The 7324-nt window shown below is 38.3% G+C and overlaps 1 long non-coding RNA gene across 2 annotated transcripts in view; it reads left to right on the top strand.

Annotated features, from left to right (window-relative positions):
• The first annotated feature begins 871 nt into the window (after positions 1-871).
• Positions 872-7324, top strand: part of LOC147355100 (uncharacterized) — a 151311-nt gene continuing 144858 nt past the window's right edge. Inside the window, exon 1 of one of the 2 annotated variants that reach the window (XR_015144216.1) lies at positions 872-1120. This is a non-coding gene — a long non-coding RNA (uncharacterized LOC147355100). The remainder of the gene's footprint in view (positions 1121-7324) is intronic. The other variant, XR_015144215.1, reaches the window with a different exon arrangement.

Below are 7324 nucleotides of genomic sequence, written 5' to 3'. Positions count from 1 at the left end.
AGCATCATCTTTCAGGATTTGAAATAGCTCAACTGGAATTCCATCACCTCTACTAGCTTTGTTTGTAGTGATGCTTCCTAAGGCCCACTTGACTTCACATTCCAGGATGTCTGGCTCTAGGTCAGTGATCACACCATCGTGATTATCTGGGTCATGAAGATCTTTTTGGTACTGTTCTTCTGTGTATTCTTGCCATCTCTTCTTAATATATTCTGCTTCTGTTAGGTCCATACAATTTCTGCCCTTTATTGAGCCCATCCTTGCATGAAATGTTCCTTTGGTATCTCTAATTTTCTTGAAGAGATCTCTAGTCTTTCCCATTCTATTGTTTTCCTCTATTTCTGTGCATTGATCACCGAAGAAGGCTTTATTATCTCTCCTTGCTATCTTTGAAACTCTGCATTCAAATGGGTATATCTTTCTTTTTCTCATTTGCTTTTGGCTTCTCTTCTTTTCTTAGCTATTTGTAAGGCCTCCTCAGACAGGCATTTTGCTTTTTTGCATTTCTTTTCTTGGGGATCAAATCAAATCATTGACTCATGTTTCCAAAGATTTCAAATATAATCTTTGTAACTCGTGTATTTTGTATTCCTAGCATTTTTTTGTGTCTTTCTTCTGTTGTTTTTTCATCTTTGCATTTTTGTCCTCTTCCCAGTTGTGATTTCCCTTTTGAGTCTAAGCGCCTGTGTCTCAGAAGTCTTTTCTTCTTTGATGTATTTGATAACACGAAGGATATAACTCATAGTATTTCCATATTTTATTTTTAAAAATCTATTTTTAGAGATGTACTTATTCTCTGATTTTCTCCTAATCTTTTTGGGAAGAGGGCTTATATTTTTAAAAAATTTTCAACCCTCTGTTAGTGAATAGGGATATATTTATGTGGGCTTGTTTTTTTGCCAACAAGTTGAGTAGGTAGTTGATCTCTCTTGTTGCTGACTTGTAATGTTTTGTCTTCCTCCCAAATAGAACTAGTTCAACCTGAAATGTCCTGCATCTTTTCATTTGATGTTGTCCTGAACATAAAGATGGAAATTTGTTTCAATATCTTTGGAGACTTTGAAGGCTTAGAAAAATGGTACTGATGAAAAATCTGAAGAATTCTGCTGTTCAAAAACAGGTCAGGACATATTTATTGATTATAATCATTATTATAAAACTTGTATTATTGTCAAAATAAACTAGCCACATCCAATTCACAAGTGTTAATAATACCACTGGCAACTAGAATCACAGAATATTGTGGCCACTGAAAACTAGAATCATAGAATATTAAAACTGGGAAGGAAGATAATCATTCAGATCAAGCTCAGAATTATTTTTTAACTTGAAAAAAAGATTTTTTAACTTAAATATATTTATTTTAACTGGAGGATAATTGCTTTGCAGTATTGTGTTGGTTTCTGCCATACATCAACATGAATCAGAAATAAGAATACATTCGTCCTCTGTCTTGAGCCTCCATTCCACCTCTCATCCTATCTTTCCCCTTTGAGTTGTCACAGAAAACTGAATTTGAGCCCCAAACATCATATAGCAAATTTACACTGACTGACTAATTTTACATGTGATAATGTATATGTTTCAGTGCTCCTCTCTCCATTCATCCCTCATTGCATCCAAAAGACCAGAAGCCCAAAGATGTAAAGTAGGGATTTGATGGCAGATTCTGGAATTTGACTCAGAGTACCAAGTGTCAGTGATGTTCTTATGATCAGGAATCAAAGGTTCAGGAATCAAGACACTAGGACAGGAAAACATGAAAAGTTCACCAGTTTGATAAGTAGATAAAGACAAAATAAACACAATAAGAAAAGAGTGACCTTTTTTTCCTGGCCCCTACAAAGATTCTTCCAGAAATGTCTGAGTGTGTGTCATTGCATTAGGAAGTGATAATGTATCTAGACAGCAATAGGTAGATTATATTTTAAAGAACCTAGGACTTAAAAATGTATATTCCTGCCTTACTCGCAGCTGAGATTTGGTATTAATTGATAAAGTTGACAAAGCATGGAAAAAGAGGATAGTTTTTTTAAGTTGCTGTTAGATCCATATCTCAAATCCATTTGGGAGTTATATATGTTCAGTTTTCTCACCAGCAAAATACCAAAAGTGAAATATTTCTTTTGCCAGTTATTAAGTTATTGCCAGTTAAGTTTTCAAGTTATTAAGATTATGAGTGAGATTATGTATATAGTGAATATTCAAAAATCCATTTTCTAGTTCATCTCCATAAAGGACCATTCAGGGGTCTGTTCCTCACATCAGGGCAATTGTCTGAGTCAGAGCACAAACATTTAAGGCTGAGAGTGAAACAGCTGATCTGCGGCAGCCTAATGGAATGAGAATCAGACAGTCCTTGCCCCAGCCCTACATACCCAGGACAGGGATGCAGGTCCCCTGGAAGGCACAGCAGCTTGGAGCTGGAACTTAGGGATTGTGGAGCCATCCCAGGGCAAGGGCTGCTGTTGACTGCAGAGAGATGGATCAAGGGGATGTGAGGGAGGAGATTGTGATGGGAAGTGCCTGTAGAGGAAAATTGGGCAGCCATGGAAGCAAGGTGATACTGCTGAGTCACACGTAGGGGGTGGAGCTATCACCATAGCCTCTCTCTCCCCACATGACAGCATCAGCAGCTGAACAATAGAGAGGCTAGCCCAGAGAGTGCATGACACATGGAACTACAGAGTAGGACCCTAGCCAGGGGGCTCCCCTCTATGTGCCTGACACACTGAACAACAGAGAAGGACCCCAGGCAAGGAAGCCCTCTAAGTGCCTGAACAGGCAGAGCTAAGGGAAAGACTATCCAAAGAGGCCTTTTGATTGCCAACTACAAGAGGCTTGAAAAAAAGACTCTGAGAGGGCCATAAATCCTGTGGTGGAGGCAGTGAAGTCCCTGCACACTTGGTGCCACCAGGGCCCCTGCAAGCAAAGCAGCTGTGCCACCTTCACGCTCATCTCTTACTGGGGCAGAACTGCCACAAGCAAAACATGTCTTGTGTCTATGCGCACAGGGTCACTTTAATCATGTCCAACTCTTGCGACCCTGTAGACTATTGCCTGCCAGGCTTCTCTGTCAGAAGTGTTCTCCAGGCAAGAATACTGGAGCCTATTGGCCAATACTGGTTGCCATACCCTTCTAGAGCACTATATTTCCTGATGCCCTAGCCACCAACATCCCTGAGTAGCTGGTGTTGTCAGAACCCATGGGACCCAGGCAGCTGCACCATCTCCACACCTGGCCCTCATAGGGGCAAACCCAAGTCCTCCAGGGCAGCCTCGGGAGCAAACCCCAGTGGATGACCCACATACAGAGGTAGAAATAAAACCATAGTTGAAACCCAGGGGCAGTGTGGCTAAAGAAGAAGACCCAAAACCTTCCCACCAGCTGTACAAGCTGCAGATTAAATCCACACAATCAACTAGGCAGACTCTGTGTCTATGGAATATATAAAAGCACATTGAAAGCTCCCACAAAATAAAATGCATTAGTTCTGATAGCTGTGGACATTGGAGGCAAGAATACACAGATGTAGGACCAGAATAGTATCTGAGCTGCCCCCAAAACAGGTCCAGGGATTAGCACAGTGCTGGAGGGCATCCTAGAGAGGTGAGGTGGACTATGACTCTGAGAGAGGGAAAGGACTCTTGACAGCAGTGACTCAAGAAAAACATGTATTATTCCTTGTTTTGACTTGTTCTGTAGATTCTTTTGGATTTTTTTCCTGTTTTTTTTTTGTTTGTTTGTTTGTTTTTTACCCCCTGTTGTAGTTGTTAATTTTATTGGCACTATGAAATCTATTTAAGATTTTGAGCTTTTTTTTTTCCTCAGTCACATTTTTTATTGTTGTTATAAACTTTTGTCTCTACATTGGGCATAGCAATCCTCATCAGACAAAATGGACCTTAAAATAAAGAAGATTACAAGAGATAAGGAAGGACACTACATAATGATCAAGGGATCAATCCAAGAGGAAGACAAAACAATTGTAAATATCTAGGCATCCAACATAGGAGCACCTCAATACATAAGAAAAACACTAACAGAAATAAAGGAGAAGTCAACTGTAACACAATAATAATAGGAGACTTTAACACCCCACTCAAACCAATGGACAGATCATCAAAACAAAATTAACAAGGAAACACAAGTCTTTTTTTAATGAATTTATTTATTTTAATTGGAGGCTAATTACTTTACAATATTGTAGTGGTTTTGCCATACATTGACATGAATCCACCATGGGTGTACGTGTGTTCCCCATCCTGAACCCCCCTCCCACCTCCCTTCCTATCCCATCCCTCTGGGTCATCCCAGTGCACCAGCCCTGAGCACCCTGTCTCATGCATTGAACCTGGACTGGCAATTCGTTTCATGTATGATAATGTACATGTTTCAATGCCATTCTCCCAAATCATCCCACCATCGCCCTCTCCGATAGAGTCCAAAAGACTGTTCTATACATCTGTGTCTCTTTTGCTATCTTGCGTGTAGGGTTATCGTTACCATCTTTCTAAATTCCATGTATATGTGTTAGTATACTGTACTGGTGTTTTTCTTTCTGGCTTACTTCACTCTGTATAATAAGCTCTGGTTTCATCCACCTCATTAGAACTGATTCAAATGTATTCTTTTTAATAGTTGAGTAATATTGCATTGTTTATATGTACCACAGCTTTCTTATCCATTCGTCTGCTGATGGACATCGAGGTTGCTTCCATGTCCTGGCTATTATAAACAGTGCTGCAATGAACATTGGGGTACACCTGTCTCTTTCAATTCTGTTTTCCTCAATATTATGCCCAAAGCAATCTTGAGAAAGAAGAATGGAACTGGAGGAATCAACCTGCCTGACTTCAGGCTCTACTACAAAGCCACAGTCATCAAGACAGTATGGTATTGGCACAAAGACAGAAATATAGATCAATAGAACAAAATAGAAAGCCCAGAGATAAATCCACGCAGCTATGGACACCTTATTTTTGACAAAGGAGACAAGAATATACACTGGAGAAAAGACAATCTCTTTAACAAGTGGTGCTGGGAAAACTGGTCAACCACTTGTAAAAGAATGAAACTAGAACACTTTCTAACACCATACACAAAAATAAAATCAAAATGGATTAAAGATCTCAACGTAAGACCAGAAACTATAAAACTCTTTGAGAAAAACACAGGAAACACAAGTTTTAAAGGATACATTAGAGGAGATGGATCTCATTGATATATTCAGGACATTCCATCCAAATGCAGAAGAATACACCTTCTTCTTGAGTGCACATGGAACATTCTCCAGATTAGACCACATCTTGGGTCACAAATAAAACCTCAGTAAATGTAAGAAAATTGAAATCATATCTAGCACCTTCTCTGACCACAATCCTATGAGACAAGATATCAATTATGAGAAAAAAACTGTAAGAAACACAAACACATGGAGACTAAACAATATGTTTCTAAATAAACAACAAGTTACTGAAGAAATCAAAAGGGAAATCAAAACGTTTCCAGAAACAAATGACAATGAAAACATGACAACTCAAAACTCATGGCATGCAGCAAAAGCAGTTCTAGGAGGGAACTTTATAGCAATACAATCCTACCTCAAGAAACAAGAAAAACATCAAATAGACAACCTAACTTTACACCTAAAACAACTGGAAAAAGAAGAACAAAGAAACCCCCAAAATTAGTAGAAGGAAATAATCATAAATATCCAAGCAGAAATAAATGAAAAACAAAAAATGAAAGAAACAATATGAAAATATTAATAAAACTAAAAGCTGGTTCTTTGAGAAGATAAACAAAATTGACAAACCTTTAGCCAGACTCATCAAGAAAAAAAGAGAGAAGAATCAAATCAACAAATTTAGAAATGAAAAAGAAGTAACAACAGACATTGCAGAAATATAAAGAATTATAAGAGACTATTATGAACAACTATATGGCAATAAAATGGATACCCTGGAAGAAATGGACAGATTCTTAGAAATGTTCAATCTTCTGAGGCTGAACCAGGAAGAAACAGAAATTATGAATAACCCATTTAGAAGCACTGAAATTGAAGCTGTGAGCAAAAATCTCCTAAAAACAAAAGCCCAGGATCAGATGACTTCACAGGAGAATTCTATCAAAGATTTGAAAAGTGAAAGTTAAACTCACTCAGTCACATCCAACTCTTTGCGACCCCAAGGATTGACCATGGATCACCAGGCCAATATACTGGAGTGGGTAGCCTTTCCCTGCTCCAGGGGATCTTCCCAACCTAAGGATTGAATCTAGGTCTCCCACATTGAAGGCAGATTCTTTACCAGCTGAGCCATAAGGGAAGCCCAAGAACACTGGAATGGGTAGCCTATCCCTTCTCCAGGGGATCTTCCCAACCCAGGAATTGAACCAGGGTCTCCTGCATTGCAGGCAGATTCTTTACCAACTGAGATATCAGGGAGAAGAGCTAATGCCCATCCTAAAACTGTTTCAAATAATTGCAGAGGAAGGAACACTTCCACACTCATTCTACAAAGCCATCATCACCCTGATACCAAAACCAGACAAAGACAACACAGAAAAAAAAACTACAGGCCAATATCACTGATGAACATAGATGCAAAAATCCTCAACAAAATTTTAGCAAACAATTCAGCAACACGTCAAAAAGCTCATATACCATGATCAAGGTGGGTTTTATTCCAGGAATGCAAGGATTCTTCAATATATGCAAATCAATCAATGTGACACACCATATTAACAAATTGAAAGATAAAAACCATGTAATAATCTCAATAGATGCATAAAAAGCCTTTGATAAAATTTAGCATTCATTTATGATTAAAACTCTTCAAAAATGGGCATGGGGAACCTACCTCAACATAGTAAAGGCCATACATGATTAGTCTACAGCAAACATTATTCTCAATGGTGAAAAAAACAAAGCATTCCCCCTAAGATCAGGAACAAGATAAGGGTGTCCACTTTCACCACTATTACTCAACAAAGTTCTGGAAGTCATAGCTACAGCAATCAGAGAAGAAAAAGAAATAAAGGAATAAAAGGAATCCAGATTGGAAAAGAAGACGTACAGCTCTCACTGTTTGTAGATGACATGATACTGTACATAGAAAACCCTAAAGATAGTATCAAAAAATTACTAGAGTGCATCAGTGAATTTAGCAGAGTTTCAGGATAAAAAATCAATACACAGAAATCACTTGCATTTCTGTATACTAACAATGAAAAATCAGAAAGAGAAATTAAGTAATCAATTACATTCATCATTGCAACAAAAGGAATTAAATATCTAGGAGTAAACTTACCTAGGGAAAC

The sequence above is a fragment of the Bos grunniens genome, chromosome 17 (assembly GCF_055505025.1).
Source record: "Bos grunniens cultivar Pamir isolate PY7600 chromosome 17, Bosgru_T2T1.0, whole genome shotgun sequence".
Taxonomy (NCBI): Eukaryota; Metazoa; Chordata; class Mammalia; order Artiodactyla; family Bovidae; genus Bos; species Bos grunniens.
The sequence above is the reverse complement of the archived record's forward strand: the minus strand, read 5'-3'. Positions and strand labels throughout refer to the sequence as shown.